Here is a 16,502-nt window from a genome sequence, read left to right as displayed (position 1 = left end):
TCATTCTTTTGCATCAGAATATTTATTTCTATGTATAGAAAACACCCAATGTCATTTTTTGAAAATACTATCCTTTCTTCATGGTGTATTCTAGGCTCCCTTGTCAAATATTAGTTGACTGTATATGTGTGGGCTTATTTCTAGGCTCTTGATTCTGTTTCGTTGGTCTCTGTGTCTGTTTCTGCACCAGTATCATACTGTTTTGGTTACTGTAGCTTTGTAATATAGTTTGAAATCAAGACATGTGGTGGCTCCAGCTTTGTTCTTTTTTTTAGGGGGTTTGAAAAATGTAATAGTTGAAATAAAAATCTTTTTTTTATACATCTTTATTGGAGTATAATTGCTTCACAGTGCTGTGCTGGTTTCTGTTGTACAACAAAGTGAATCAGCCATATGCATACATATATCCCCATATCCCCTCCCTCTTGAGCCTCCCTCCCACCCTCCCTATCCCACCCCTCTAGGTTGTCGCAAAGCACTGAGCTGACCTCCCTGTACTCTGCTGCTTTCCACTAGCTATCTATTTTACATTTGGTAGTGTATATATGTTGATGCTTCTCTCACTTTGCCCCAGCTTCCCCCTCCCCCACCATGTCCTCAAGTCCATTCTCTATATCTGCGTCTTTATTCCTGCTCTGCCACTAGGTTCATTGGTACCATTTTTTAAGATTCCATTTATATGCATTAACATATGGTATTTGTTCTCCCTTTCTGACTTACTTCACTCTATGACAGACTCTAGGTCCTTCCACCTCATTACAAATTACTCAAATTCGTTTCTTTTTATGGCTGAGTAATATTCCATTGTATATATGTACCACATCTTCTTTCTCCATTCATCTGTCGATAGACATTTTGATTGCTTCCATGTCCTGGCTATTGTAAATAGTGCTGCAGTGAACATTGTGGTACATGTCCCTTTTTGAATTATGGTTTTCTCAGGGTATATGCCAAGTAGTGGGATTGCTGGGTCATATGATAGTTCTATTTTGAGTTTTTTAAGGAACCTCCATACTGTTCTCCATAGTGGTTGTATCACTTTACATTTCCACCAACAGTGCAGGAGGGTTCCCTTTTCACACACCCTCTCCAGCATTTATTGTTTCTAGATTTTTTGATAATGGCCTTTTTGACCAGTGTGAGGTGATACCTCATTGTAGTTTTGATATGCATTGCTCTAATAATTAGTGAGGTTGAGCATCTTTTCATGTGCCTCTTGGCCATCTGTATGTCTTCTTTGGTGAAGTGTCTATTTAGGTCTTCCGCCCATTTTTTAATTGGGTTGTTTGTGTTTTTGAGGTTGAGCTCCATGAGCTGTTTGTATATTTTGGAGGTTAATCCTTTGTCCGTTGGAGATTAATCCTTAGTCCGTTGTTTCATTTGCAAATATTTTCTCCCATTCTGAGGGTTGTCTTTTCGTCTTGTTTATGGTTTCCTTTGCTGTGCAAAAGCTTTTAAGTTTAATTAGGTCCCATTTGTTTATTTTTGTTTTTATTTTCATTACTCTAGGAGGTGGGTCAAAAAAGATCTTGCTGTGGTTTTATGTCAAAGAGTGTTTTTCCTATGTTTTCCTCTACGAGTTTTATAGTGTCCAGTCTTACATTTAGGTCCTTAATCCATTTTGAGTTTATTTTTGTGTATGGTTTTAGGTAGTGTTCTAATTTCATTCTTGTACGTGTAGCTGTCCAGTTTTCCCAGCACCACTTATTGAAGAGGCTGTCTTTTCTCCATTTTATGTTCTTGTTTCCTTTGTCGTAAATTAGGTGACCATGTGTGCGTGGGTTTATCTCTGGGCTTTCTATCCTATACCATTGATCTATATTCCTGTTTTTGTGCCAGTACCAGCTTTGTAGTATAGTAGTATAGTTTGAAGTCGGGGAGCCTGATTCCTCTGGCTCCATTTTTCTTTCACAAGATTGCTTTGCCTATTCAGGGTCTTTTGTGTTTCCATACAAATTGTAAAATTTTTTGTTCTAATTCTGTGAAGAATGCCATTTTCTCCACATCCTTGCCAACACATTATTTGTGGTCTTTTTGAAGATAGCTATTCTGACAGGTGTGAGGTGATATCTCATTGTGGTTTTAATTTGCATTTCCCTGATGATTAGCAATGTTGAGCATCTTTTTATGTGCTTGTTGGCCATCTGTGTGTCCTCTTTGGAAAAATGTCTATTCAGGTCTTCTGCCATTTTTAATTGAGTTGTTTGTTCTTTTGATATTGAATTGTGTGAGCTTTTTATATATTTTGGATATTAACCCTTATTGGTCATATCATTTTCAATTTTTTCTCCCATTAAGTAGGTTGTCATTTCCTTTTGCCAGTGGTTCCCTTTGCTATGCAAAAGCTCTTAAGTTTAATTAGGTCCCATTTGTTATTTTTCCTTTGTTTCCTTTGCCTGAGGAGATTGATCCAAAAAAATATTGCTATGACTTGTGTCAAAGAATGTCCTGCCTGTCTTTTATACTAGGAATTTTATGGTTTCTGGTCTTATATTTATATATTTAATCCATTTTGAGTTTATTTTTGTATAAGGTGTGAGAAAATGTTCTGATTTATTTCTTTTACATGTAGCTATCCAGTTTTCCCAGCACCACTTATTGAAGGGACATTTTTCCCATTGCATATTTTTGCCATATTTGTCATAGATTAATTGATCATATGTGCATGGGTTTATTTCTGGGCTCTCTCTTCTGTTCCATTGATCTGTGCGCCTGTTTTTGTGCCAGTGCCATATTGTTTTGATGACTATAGTTTTGTAGTGAGTCTAAAGTTAGGGGGTCTGATACCTCTAGCTTTGTTTTCTTTTTTTTTCCCTCAAGATTGCTTTAGCTATTTGGGGTCTTTAGTGGTTCCATATAAATTTTAAGATGATTTATTCTAGATCTGTGAAAAACTTCATGGGTATTTTGATAGGGATTGCATTAAATCTGTAGATTACTTTGAGTAGTATGGATACTTTATCAATATCAATTATTCCAGCCCATGAACACAGGATATCTTTCATTTTCTTTGTATCAGCTTCAACTTGCTTCATGTTTTATAATTTTCAGAGTATAGGTCTTTTACCTCCTTGGTTAAGTTTATTCTAAGGTATTTTGTTTTTCTTGATATGATTTCAAATGGGATTGTTTTCTTACTTTCACTTTCTGTTATTTCATTTTTAGTGTATAGAAAAGCAACAGATTTCTGTATGTTAATCTTGTATTCTACAACTTAACTGAATTAATCTGTAAGTTCTAATAGTTCTTTTTTTTTTTTTTGGTGGGAGACACTTTAGGGTTTTCTCTATATCGTGTCATGTCTTCTGCAAATAGTGACAGTTTTGTTTCTTCACTTCCAATTTGGATGCCTTTTTATTTCTTTTTTTTTTTTTTTTTTTTGTCTGAGTGCTGTTGCTAGGAATTCCAATACTATGTTAAATAGAAGTGGTGAGAGTGGGCATCCTTGTCTTGTTCCTGATTTTAGAGGAAAAGCTTTCAGCTTTTCAACATTGAGTATGATGTTAGATGTGGGTTTGTCATAAATGGACTTTATTATGTGGATATATCTTCCCTCCATACCAACTTTGATGAGAGTTCTTATCATGAATGGATGTTGCATTTTGTCAAATGCTTTTCTGCACCTATTGAGATGATTATGTGATTTTTATTCTTTATTTTGTTAACATGGTGTATTACATTGATTGATTTGTGGATATTGTAACCTTCCTTGCATCCCTGGAATAAATCCTATTGATCATAGTATATTGTCCTTTTTATATATTAAGTTTGGTTTGTTAATATTTTTGAGGATTTTTATATACACATTCATCAGAGATACTGGCCTATAATTATCTTTTTTTATTTTATTTTAGAGTATACTTCTTTAACAATGTTGTGTTAGTTTTAGGTGTACAGTGAACTGAAAGTGATTCAGTTATACACATACAAGTATCCATTCTTTTTCAAATTCTTTTCCCATTTAGGTTATTACAGAATATTGAGCCAAGTTCCCTGTGCTATACAGTAGGTCCTTGTTGGTTAACTATTTTAAATATAGTAGTGTGTACATGTCAATCCCAAACTACCAATCTATCCCTGCCACCACCACCTGTTCCCCCTGGTAACCATAAGTTCATTCTCTAAGTCTGTGAGTATTTCTGTTTCGTAAATTAGTTCATTTGTATCATTTTTCTTATATTCCACATATAAGCAATATCATATGATACTTGTCTTTCTCTGTCTGACTTACTTCACTTAGTATGATAATCTCCAGGTCCATCCATGTTGCTGCAAATGGCAGTATTTCATACTTTTTAATGGCTTAATCATATTCCATTGTATATATGTACCACATCTTCTTTATCCATTTATCTGTCAGTGGACATTTAGGTTGCTTCCATGTCTTGGCTATTGTAAACAGTGCTGCAGTGAACATTGAGTGCATGTATCCTTTCGAACCATGTTTTTCTCCAGGTATATGCCCAGGAGTGGGATTGCTGAATCATATGGTAGCTCTATTTGTAGTTTTTGGAGGAACCTTCATACTGTTCTCCATAGTGGCTGTACCAATTTACATTCCCAATGGTGTAGGAGGGTTCCTTTTTTCCCACACTCTCTCCAGCATTCATTGTTTGTAGACTTTTTGATGATGGCCATTCTGAGTGGAGTGAGCTGGTACCTCTTTGTAGTTCTGATTTGCATTTCTCTAATAATTAGTAATGTTGAGCATCTTTTCATGTGCTTCTTGGCCATCTGTACGTCTTCTTTAGAGAAATGTCTATTTAGATCTTCTGCCCATTTTTTGATTGGGTTGTTTCTTTTTTTTTTTTTAATATATTGAGCTCATGAACTGTTTGTAGATTTTGGAGATTAATTCCTTGTTGGTTGCATCGTTTGCAAATATTTTCTCCCATCCTGTGGGTTGTCTTTTTGGTTCGTTTATGGTTTCCTTTGCTGTGCAAAGGCTTTTGAGCTTAATTAGTCCCATTTGTTTATTTTTGTTTTTATTTCCATTACTCTAGGAGATGACTTGAAAAAGATATTGCTGTGATTTATGTCAAAGAGTGTTCTGCCTATGTTTTCCTCTAAGAGTTGTATAGTATCCGGTCTTACAATTAGGGCTTTAATCCATTTTATTTTTGTGTATCATCTTAAAGAATGTTCTAATTTCATTCTTTTACATGTAGCTGTCCAGTTTTCCCTGCACAATTTGTCGTAGAGACTGTCTTTTCTGCTTGTGTACTCTTGCCTCCTTTGTTGTGGATTAATTGACCATAGGTGCATGGGTTTATTTCTAGGCTTTCTATCCTGTTCTACTGATCTATATTTCAGTTTTGCACCAGTACCATACTGTTGTGATGACTGTAGCTTTGTAGTGTAGTCTGAAGTCAGGGGAGCTGATTCCTCCAGCTCCGTTTTTCTTTCTCAAGTTTGCTTTGGTTATTTGGGCTCTTTTGTGTCTCCATACAAATTTTAAGATTTTTTGTTTCAGTTCTGTAAAAAATGTAACTGGTAATTTGATAGGGATTGCATTGATCTGTACATTGCCTTGGGTAGTGTAGTCATTTTCACAATGTTGATTCTTCCAATCCAAGAACATGGATATCTTTCCATCTGGTTGTGTCATCTTCGATTTCTTTCATCAGCATCTTATAGTTTTCAGTGTACAGGTCTTTTGCCTCCTTAGGTAAGTTTATTCCTTACCTAAATACTTATTAAGTATTTTATTCTTTTTTATGCAGTGGTAAATGGGAGTGTTTCTTTAATTTCTCTATCTGATCTTTTATTGTTAGTGTATAAAAATGCAACAGATTTCTGTGTATTAATTTTGTATCCTGCAACTTTACAGAATTCATTGATGATCTCTTAGATTTCTGGTAGCTACTTTGGGATTTTCTATGTATAGGATCATGTCATCTGCAAACAGTAACAGTTTTACTTCTTCTTTTCCAATTTGTATTCCGTTTATTTCTTTTTCTTCTCTGATTGCCATGGCTAGGACTTCTAAAACTATGTTGAATAAAGGTGGCAAGAGTGGACATCCTTCTCTTGTTCCTGAACTTAGGTAAAATGCTTTTAGCTTTTTGCCTTTGACTGTGTTGTTAGCTGTAGGTTTGTCATATATGGCCTTTATTATATTGAGATATGTTCCTCAGTGCCCACTTTCTGGAGAGTTTTTATCATAAATGGGTGTTGGATTTTGTTAAAATCTTTTTCTGCATCTATTGAGATGATCATATGGTTTTTATTCTTTAATTTGTTGATGTGGTGTATCACACTAATGGCTTTGCAGATATTGAAAAACCCTTGTATCTCTGGGATAAATCCCACTTGATCATGGCGTATGATCCTTTTAATGTATTGTTAGATTCAGTTTGGTAGTATTTTGTTGAGGATTTTTGCATGTATGTTCATCAGTGATATTGGCCTATAGTTTTCTTTTTTTGTGACATCTTTGTCTGGTTTTGGTATCAGGCTGATGGTGACCTCATAGAATGAGTTTGGGGAGTGTTCCTTCCTCTGCATTTTTTGGAAGAGTTTCAGAAGGATAGGTGTTAACTCTTCTCTAAATGTTTGATAGAAATCACCTGTGAAGTCATATGGTCCTGGTCTTTTGTTTGCTAGGAGTTTTTAAATCACAGTTTCAATTTCAGTACTTGTGACTGGTCTGTTCATATTTTCTATTTCTTCCTGGTTCAGTCTTGGAAGGTTGTGGCTTTCTAAGAATTTGTCCATTTCTTCTAGGTTGTCCATTTTGTTGGCATATAGTTGCTTGTAGTAGTCTCTTAGGATGCTTTGTATTTCTGTGGTGTCCACTTTAACTTCTTTTTCATTTCTGATTTTACTGATTTGAGCCCTATCCCTTTTTATCTTCATGAGTCTGGCTAAAGGTTTATCAATTTTGTTTATCTTCTCGAAGAACCAGCTTTTAGTTTCATTGATCTTTTCTATTGTTTTCTTTGTCTCTATTTCATTTATTTCTCCTCTGATCCTTATGATTTCTTTCCTTCTACTAACTTTGGGTTTTGTTTGTTCTTCTTTCTCTAGTTGCTTCAGGTGTAAGGTTAGGTTGTTCATTTGAGATTTTCCTTGTTTCCTTAGGTAAGATTGTATTGCTATAAACTTCCCTCTTAGAACTGCTTTTGCTGTGTCCCATAGGTTTTGGATCATCATGCTTTCATTTTCATTTGTCTCTAGGTATTTTTTGATTTCCTCTTTGATTTCTTCAGTGATCCATTGGTTTTTTAGTAGCATATTGTTCAGCCTCCACGTGTTTTGTTTTTTACAATTTTTTTTATTGTAGTTAATATTTAATCTCATAGCATTGTGGTCAGTAAAAATGCCTGGTATGATTTCAATTTTCTTAAATTTTCCAAGGCTTGCTTTGTGGCCCAGCATGTGATCTATCCTGAACAACGTTCCATGTGCATTTGAAAAGAATGTGTATTCTGCTGCTTTTGGGTGGAATGCTCTATAACTATCAGTTAAGTCCATCTGGTCTAACATGTCATTTAAGGCCTGTGTTTCCTTATTGGTTTTCTTTCTGGATGATCTGTCCATTGATGAAAGTGGGGTGTTAAAGTCCCCCACTATTATTGTGTTACTGTTGATTTCTCCTTTTATGGCTGTTAGCATTTGCCTTATATATTGAGGTGCTCCTATGTTGGGTGCATATATATTTTCCACTGTTATATCTTCTTCTTGGATTGATCCCTTGTCCTTCTTTGTCTCTTGTTTCAGTCTTTACTTTAATGTCTTTTTGTCTTATATGAGTATTGCTACTCTGGCTTTCTTTTGATTTCCATTTTTATGGAATACCTTTCCATCCCCTCACTTTCAGTCTGTATGTGTCCCTAGATCTGAAGTTTGTCTCTTGTAGACAGCATATATACGGGTCTTGTTTTTGTATCCATTCAGCAAGTATATGTCTTTTGATTGGGACATTTAATCCATTTACGTTTAAGGTAATTACTGATATGTATGTTCTTATTGCCATTTAGTTAATTGTTTAAGATTTGTTTTTGTAGGTCTTTTTTTTTCCCTTTCTCTTTTGTTCTCTTCTTTTGTGATTTGATGACTAACTTTAACGTTGTATTTGGATTTCTTTTTCTTTTTGGCATGTGTATCTATTGTAGATTTTTCGGTTTGGGGTTACCATGAGGTTTTTTTTTTTTTACCATGAGGTTTTGATGTCAGTCTATATAGAAACAATATTGTTTTACGTTGCTGGTCTTTTGATTTCAAATGCATTTTCAATATCCTGCATTTGTGCTCTCCTCTTCTCACGAATGCTGGTTTTGATATCATATTTGTTTGTGGATGATTTCCTACATTTACTGTGTGTTTTTCTTTACCAGAGAGGTTTTCCATTCGTAATTTTTTTTGTGTCTAGTTTTGGTCTCTTCTTTTCCCTATAGAGAAGTTCCTTAAGCATCTGTTGCAGAGCTGTTCTGGTGATGCTGAATTCTCTTAGCTTTTGCTTTTCTATAAAGCTTTCATTTCACTGTCAAATCTGAATGAGAGCCTTGCTGGGTAGAGTATTCTTGGTTGTAGGTTCTTTCCTTTCATCACTTTAAATATATCATGGCACTCCCTTCTGGCCTGCAGAGCTTCTCCTGAGAAACAGCTGATAACCTTGTGGGGATTCCTTGTAAGTTATTTGTTGCTTTTCCCTTGTTGCTTTTAATATTTTTTCTTTGTCTTTAATTTTTGTAATTTGATTACTATGTGTCTCGGCATGTTCCTCCTTGGGTTTATCCTGCCTGTGACTCACTGAGCTTCTTAGGCTTGGGTGACTGTTTCCTTTCCCATGTCAGGGAAGTTTTCATCTGTTATCTCTAAATATTTTCTGAGGGCCTTTTTCTCTCTCTTCTCCCTCTGGGACCCCTATAATGCAAATGTTGGTGCATTTTATGTTGTCCCAGAAGTCTCTTGGGTTGTCCTTGTTTCTTTTCATTCTTTTTTCTTTATTCTGTTCTGCAGCAGTGATTTCCACCACTCTGTCTTCCAGTTCACTTATCTGTTCTGCCTCAGTTATTCTGTTATTGATTCCTTCTAGTGTATTTTTCATTTCAGTTATCGTGTTGTTCATCTCTGTTTGTTTGTTCTTTAGTTCTTCTAGATCTTTTTTAAACATTTCTTGTGTCTTCTCGATCTGTGCCTCCACTCTTTCTGAGATCTTGGATCATCTTTACTGTTATTGTGAATTCTTTTTTTGGGTAGATTGTGTATCTCCACCTTGCTTAGTTGTTGTTCTGGGGTTTTATCTTGTTCCTTCATCTGGGACTTATTCCTCTGCCATATATCATTTTGTCTAACTTTCTGTGTTTGCGGTTTCCTTTACATTGGCTGCAGGGCTGTAGTTTTTCTTGCTTCTGCTGTCTGCTCCCTAGTGGATGAGGCTGTCTAAGAGGCTTGTGCAGGACACTGGTTCTTGCCCACTGGTGGGTGGAGCTGTGTCTTGTCCCTCTGGTGGGTAGGGCTGTGCCAAGGGGTGTGTCTAGAGGGCTGTGGGTTCAGGAAGACTTTATGCACCCTGTCTGCTGATGGGTGGAGCTGTTTTCCCATCCTGTTGGTTGTTTGGCCTGAGGCATCCCAGCACTGGAGCCTGCAGGCTGTAAGGTGGGGCCAGGTGTTAAGAAAATGACAGTCTCCAGGAGGACTCACACCAATGAGTACTCTCAAGAACTGCCACCACCAGTGTCTTTGTCCCTGTAATGAGCACAGCCTTCTCCCACCTCCACAGGAGACCCTACAATACCAGCAGATAGGTCTGGCACAGTCTTTTATGAGATCACTGCTTTTTCCATGCGTTCTGATGCACACGAGACCTTGCGTGCACCCTCCAAGAGTGGTGTTTGTGTTTCCCCCAGTTCTGGAATTCCTGTAATCAAACCCTGGTGGCCTTCAAAGCCAGATTCTCTGGGGGCTCCTCCTCCCATTGCCACCATTGCCAGACCCCCAGGCTGGGGAGCCTGATGCGGGGCTCAGAACTTTCACTTCTGTGGTATAATTATTTTCCAGTTTGTGGGTTGCCCACCTGGTGGGTATGGGATTTGATTTTATAGCAGTTGCACCACTCTTACTGTCTCATTGTGGCTTCTTCTTCGTCTTTGGATATAGGGGATTTTTTTAGTAGGTTCCAGATTTTTTTGTTTATTTTGTTTTGTTTTTTGTCGATAGTTGTTTAGCAGTTAGTTGTGATTTTGGTGTTTTCATAAGAGCAGTGAGCTCACGTCCCTCTACTCCACCATCTGTCTCTGTCCTTTGTAATTTTCTTTCTTTCTTTTTTTCTTTTTTTTTTTGCGGTGTCTTTGGTTTAGGTATTAGGATAACAATGGCCTCATAGAGTGAATTTGGAAGTGTTCCCTCTTCTTGACTATTTTGGAATAGTTTGTGAAGGACAGGTATTGATATTAGTTCTTCTTTTTATGTTTGGTAGAATTTCCTGGTGCAGCGGTTTGGTCCTGGACTCTTGTTTACTGGGAGCTTTTTAAAATTATAAATTCAGTTTCACTACTAGTGATAGTTTGTTCAGATTGTGTGTCTCTTCCTGAATCAGTCTTGGAAGAATATGGTTCTAAGAATTTGTTTATTTTATCTAGGTTGTTCAATCTATTGGCATATAACTGTTTGTAGTATTCTCTTATGATTTTTTTGTACCTTTGTGATATCGATTATAAATTCTCCTATTTCTTATGTTGTTAATTTGGATCTTGTCTTTTTTTTTCTTGATGAGCCTAGCTATAAACTTATCAATTTTGTTTATCTTTTCGAAAATTCAGTTCTTGGTTTTATTGATTTTTCTGTTTTTTTTGTGGGGGGGTCACTATTTTATTTATTTTCTTTCTGATCTTTATTATTTCCTTCCTTCTCCTGACTTTGGGCTTTGTTTCTTCTTCTTTTTTTTTTTTTAAATTCTTTCAGATGGTAGGTTAGGTTGTTCATTTGAGATTTTTCTTATTTCTTGATGAAGGCCTATATTACTGTAAACTTCCCTCTTAAAATGGCTTTTTTTGTGTGTGTCCCATAGATTTTGGAAAGTTGCATTTTTAGTTTTATTTGTCTTGAGGTATTTTACGATTTCTTCATTGATCTTTTGGCTTTTTAGTTGCATGTTGTTTAGTTCTCCATTTTTTTTTTTTTACCCATTTTTCTTTCTGTGATTGATTTCTAGTTTTGTATTAGTTTCTAGTTTTTTTTTTTCAGAAAAAAATGCTTGATGTCTTTTTATCCTTTTAAATTTGTTTAAACATGTTTTGTGGTATAGCATGTAATATGTCCTGGAGAACATTCCATGCACCCTTGAAGAGAATGTGTAGTCTGCCATTTGGTGATGTAAAGTCCTTTAGATACCTATTAAGTCCAGTTGGTCTAATGTATCATTTAAGACTACTGTTTCTTAATTTTTTTTCTGGATAATCTGTTTATTGATGTAAGAGGATGTTAAAGTACCCTACTCTTATTGTATTATTGTCAGTTTCTCCCTTTACATCTGTTAATATTTGCTTCATTTACTTATGTGCTCCTATATTAGCTGTATATATGTTAACGAGTGTTATATCCTCTACTTGTATTGATCCCTTTATCATTATATAATGCCCTTCTTTTTCTTTTGTGGTTGATTTTGTCAGATGAGAGTATTGCTACTCCCATCTTTCCTGTCGTTTGCATTTGCATGAAATATTGTTTTCTATTCCCTCGCTTTTAGTCTGGGTGCCTTTAGCTTTGAAGTGAGTCTCTTATAGCCAGGATATAGATGTGTCCTGGTTTTTTTTTAATACAATCAGCACCTTATATCTTTTGATTTGAGCATTTAATCCATTGACATATAAAGAGAGCATTGATTGGTATGTACTTATTTCCATTTTGTTACTTTTTTTTTGTTACTTGTTTGTTGTTGTTTTTGTTCTTCTCTGTTCTTTTCTTCTTATTTTAATTTCTTCCCCTGTGGTTTGATAGTTTTGTGTGTGTGTGTGTGGTATGCTTGTGTTCCTTTCTCTCTAGTTTTTGTGTACCTATTGCCTATTTTATGGTTTTGATTTGTGGTTAACATGGAGTTTATATATGTTGACCTATAACTATGTCTACTTCTTCCAAAGCAGTAGTCATTTAAGTTTAAACACATTCTAAAAGGTCTACAGTTTTTACTCCCCTGCCCCATGTTTTCTGTTTTTGATGTCATATTTTACATCTTCATATTTATCCCTTAACTGTTTATTGTAGTTACAGTTGACTTTACAATTTTTGTCTTTTAATCTTCACACTAGCTTATTTAAGTGGTTGATCCACAGTCTTTACTATATATTTGCCTTTACTAGTGGGGTTTTTCCTTTCCTATAAATTCTTACTTCTTGTTGTAGCCATTTCTTTTCCATTTAGGGAAGACGCTTTAACATTTCTTTTAGGGTCAGTTTAGTTAGTATTGATGAACTCTTTTAGTTTTTGCTTGTCTGAGAAATTTTTTTCTCTCCTTCATTTATGAATGATAGTCTTGTGGGACAGAGTATCCCAGGTTGTAGGTTTCCCCTTTCAGCACTTTAAATATATCATGCCACTCCTTTCTGGCCTGCAAAATCTGTAGAATAATCAGCTGATACCCTTATGGACATTCCCTTGCATGTGACTCTTTGTTTTTCATTTGCTGCCTTTAGAATTCTCTCTTTATCTTTAACTTTTTCCATTTTAATTATGATATCTCTTGGTGTGGGTCTCTTCAGTTCATTTTGTTTGGGACCCTCTGTGCTTCCTATACCTGGATGTCTGTTTCCTTCTTCAGGCTTGAAAATTTTTTAGCCATAATTTCATCAAACACATTTCCAACCCCTTTCTCTATCGCTCCTTCTTGAACCCCTATAATGCAAATGTTAGTATGCTTGATGTTGCCTCAGTGATCCCTTAAACTATCCTTACCTTTTAAAATTTATTTTTCTTTTTGCTGTTATGATTGGGTGATTTCCATTATTCTGTCTTACAGATTGCCTATGCATTCTTCTGCATCACCTAGTCTGCTGTTAAATCCTTCTACTATGTTTTTCATTCCAGTTATTATATTCTTTTTCTCTGACTGGTTCTTTTTTATATTTTCTAGTTACTTGTTAGAATTCTCACTGTGTTCATCTATTCTCTTTCCACGTTCAGTTAGCATTCTTATTACTAATGCTTTTAACTCTTTATCTGGCAAATTATTTATCTCTGTTTCATTAGTTGTTTTTTCAGGGCTTTGTTTCTTGTTCTTTTGCTTGAAACAAATTCCTTTGTCTTCTCATTTTGCTTAACTTTCTTTGTCTTTACAAAATTAGGTGAAACAGTTACCTATTTCAGTCTTGCAGGGGTGTCATGTGTGACAGCATCCCCATGCAGTCTTCACATGCTCAGTGGCTTTCTTGGGATTGCTAATCTGAAGTGAGCACAGGTCACATCTTCCCTTTGGGTGTGCTAGCAGCCACCACCTTGCTGGGAGGCAGGGGTGGAGGTGGAGGGCCTAGAGCCAGAGCCAGGTGTGAGCCTGGTTTTCTTCTATGCTCAGTGGCTATCACCACCCTATGGGAGTGGGTTTGGGGCCCAAGATGCTGGAGCTGAAGTCCCATGTGTCGATTGGAGCTGGTTCCATTCCCTCTAAGTGTGCACTCTCCCCTGCCCCTGGTGTTGGCATCTCCTCCCCAGTGGAAGGGAACATAAGAGGAAAAGGGGCTTGAGCAGCCCCCAGTGGGGCTGGGGTATGCCCTGGTATGGTCCCAGCAAGCCAGTCAGAGCCCCAGGCCATTTCTGATCCGCTGCCTTCATGTGCTCACCAGAAGCATCCTCCCTTGCCCTGTTTAGAAGCAGGGCCTGGCCCTAGCTGGCTCTGCTTCCTCCAAGTGTGTGTACCCTCACCCTAGCGGAGAGCAGTTCTGGAGCAAGAGGAGCTGGAGCAACTGCCTGCCGTGGGCCAGGGTGCCTACTGGGTTGGTTCCCATACAGGAGTCAGAGCCCCAGGCTGCTCCCAAACTGCTTCCTCCCCACACACCAGCAGTGGCCGCCCTCACCCTGTTCAGATTCAGGGCTGGTTGCACACCAGCTCCATCACCTCCAAATATGTTATTCCTTAGCAGTGGCAGCCTTTGCCCTAGCGGAGAGATGTGCTGGAGCAAGAGGGGCTGCAGCAGTCTCCAGGTGCAGGCTGGGGTGCACTGGGGCAGTAGTGGGAAACTGGCCAGAGCCCTGGGGTGTTTTCAGCCTACTTTCTCCACCTTGTTCCTGGGAGTAAGCAAGCATGCGTGAGTGGAGTCTCAGTTTCTTTCAACTCTCTGGTATATCCCACTGGTTTTTAAACCTGCTCAGGGGACTCATCTACCTGATGTCCAACCCAATGTCTGGGGTGCCCAATATGTAGTTCAAACCCCTCAGTCCCCAGGGAGGATCTCCCAACCTGTGATATCCCCTTCCTCTTCTCTGTTTCCTGCTACAAGAACTGGTCCCAGCCTGATCCCCCTCCTCCCTTCCTACCCGACTCCATGTGGGTCTTTCTTTATAGCCTTGGTTGTAAAAGAGCCTTTCTGCCAGTCTCTAGTTTGTTTTCAGCTAGAGTTGCCCATGTGTAGATCTGTTTTTGATTCATTCATTGGGGGAGGTGAGCCCAATGTCCTTCTACTCCACCATCTTGATCTCTCTCCATTTCTTTATTAAATGCATTTTGTTCGTGAATTGTTTTCTTGATTTTGCTCAGTTGTATATCTGTGTTTTCTTGCATTTCATACAGGTTAAGATGATTATTTTACATTCTTTGTCAGGGAAATCATAAATTTCCACTTCTTTGGGGTCAGTTGCTGGAGCTCTATTACTTTCCTTTGGTGGTGTCATACTTGCATAATTCTTTGTTGTCTATGTAGACTTACATTGGTGTCTGTGCATTTGTGAAGCAAACACCTCTTCCAGTCTTTACAGAATGGTTTCAGAAGATAAAGACCTTCTGTTTGTTTCCCGAGCTGATATGATTACTTCCATAATTGCAGTTGTGCTTCATTGGAGCCAGTTTTGAGGCTTTTGCTGGGTCTGCAGTAGCATCTATGATTTGTGGGCTTGATACTGGGTCTTATGCTGGTGTGGATCCCTTCCAGTCCCCGGGTAGATGTGACTACCTGCAGTACCTTGTTCAGTAGGGTGGGACTGGGACAAGGGTCTGCTTTAGGGTCCATGTATGGGTCCCCAGATAGCAAGCCTATTACCAGGTAAATGGTGGGTGTGGCTCCTGCCAGATCTTGGGTGGGCTGCTGCCTGGTCACTGGATGGGTCCCTGTATGGACAGGACTGACCCTGGACTGTGGCTGAGAGGTGCTGAAATTGAGCCTCAATGCTGTTTCAGATTCCACAGCCAAGATTTGCTCTGCAGTCATGGATGGGTATGTCTCCCTCCAGATCATTGGATGGGCTGAATTGGTCCCTGACTGTGGCCAGAGGTGCTGGAGTTGAGTATTGGGCCCTTTCAGGATCTCTTGGAGTGCAGTTATGTCTTCTGACAGGTCCCTGTGCCAGGACTGCTTGTGGATTGTGGTTGGGAGTATTAGGCCCTCTCAGGATCTCTGGGAGTACAGACAGGAGTGTGTCCTGTTGGATACCTGTGGAAACAGAACTGTTCACAGCCTGCAGTTGGGAGGGGCTAGGACTCAGTGTAGGGCCCTTTCAGATCTCCAGGGTTGCAGCCAGGGGTGTTTCCTACTGAGACCTTGGACCCTCAGGACTGCCGTAGACTGGCAGACTGTAGTTATGAGGAAGCTGGAGTCACATACAGGGCCTTTTCAGGAACTCCAGGGGGCAGAGACAGGAGTGTCTCCTGCCTGGTCTTTGTGCAAGCAGAAATTCTAGAAGACTGTGGCAGTGAGGGGGCTTGAGCTGAGTATAAACCCCTTTTAGGATCTTAGAGGGTACAGACAAGCGCGTTTCCTATAGGGTTCCTTTGCCAGCATGATTGTTCCTAGACTGTGGCTGGGACTTGCTGGAGCTCTGTTACAGGCCGTTTCAGAATCCACAGTCTGACGGACTGTACCTTACTTCCAGGGGCTTACCTTCAGGGGTTCCCACACTGCAGCCTAGTGAGGCTGGAGCTGGTTCAAAGGTCACTTCCTGTTCTACAGCCAGGAACAAGTTCTTTAAGTTCTTTATTATGCCTATTACCTATACATGAATGAGTGTGACTCCTTTGGGTCCCTTGACATGTGGCATATGCTGGTGACAGACCCAGAGCCAGATGGAGCTGTAGCTAAGTTCTCAGGGGTACAGAGCTATTTCTGTTTCTATAGCTGAGACCACAGTCAGTGAGTCACCTGCCTAAGTGCAAGCCTGTCTCCTCAAAATGGCTATCTTCATTCTTGGACTGCACCAGGGTTTCACAATCTCCAACCTGGATCCTGAAGCTCCTGTGAAGGCACTTTTGTCTGTGAGTGTAGATGCAAAATTATTGTTGTTGAGGGGGGTTGGTTATGTACAAGGGACATTTTATCCAGCCATTTTGCTGACAAACAATGCTATATAATGTAATTTCC

The 16,502-nt window shown here is 38.5% G+C and overlaps 1 protein-coding gene across 2 annotated transcripts in view; it reads left to right on the top strand.

Moving 5' to 3' along the window:
- The window catches only part of STXBP5L (syntaxin binding protein 5L), a 381,827-nt gene that overhangs the window by 76,119 nt on the left and 289,206 nt on the right, over nt 1-16,502 (top strand). The gene's annotated exons all lie outside the window — the stretch shown is intronic.

This window comes from Balaenoptera ricei, chromosome 4 (assembly GCF_028023285.1).
Source record: "Balaenoptera ricei isolate mBalRic1 chromosome 4, mBalRic1.hap2, whole genome shotgun sequence".
In the NCBI taxonomy this organism is placed as follows: domain Eukaryota; kingdom Metazoa; phylum Chordata; class Mammalia; order Artiodactyla; family Balaenopteridae; genus Balaenoptera; species Balaenoptera ricei.
The sequence above is the reverse complement of the archived record's forward strand: the minus strand, read 5'-3'. Positions and strand labels throughout refer to the sequence as shown.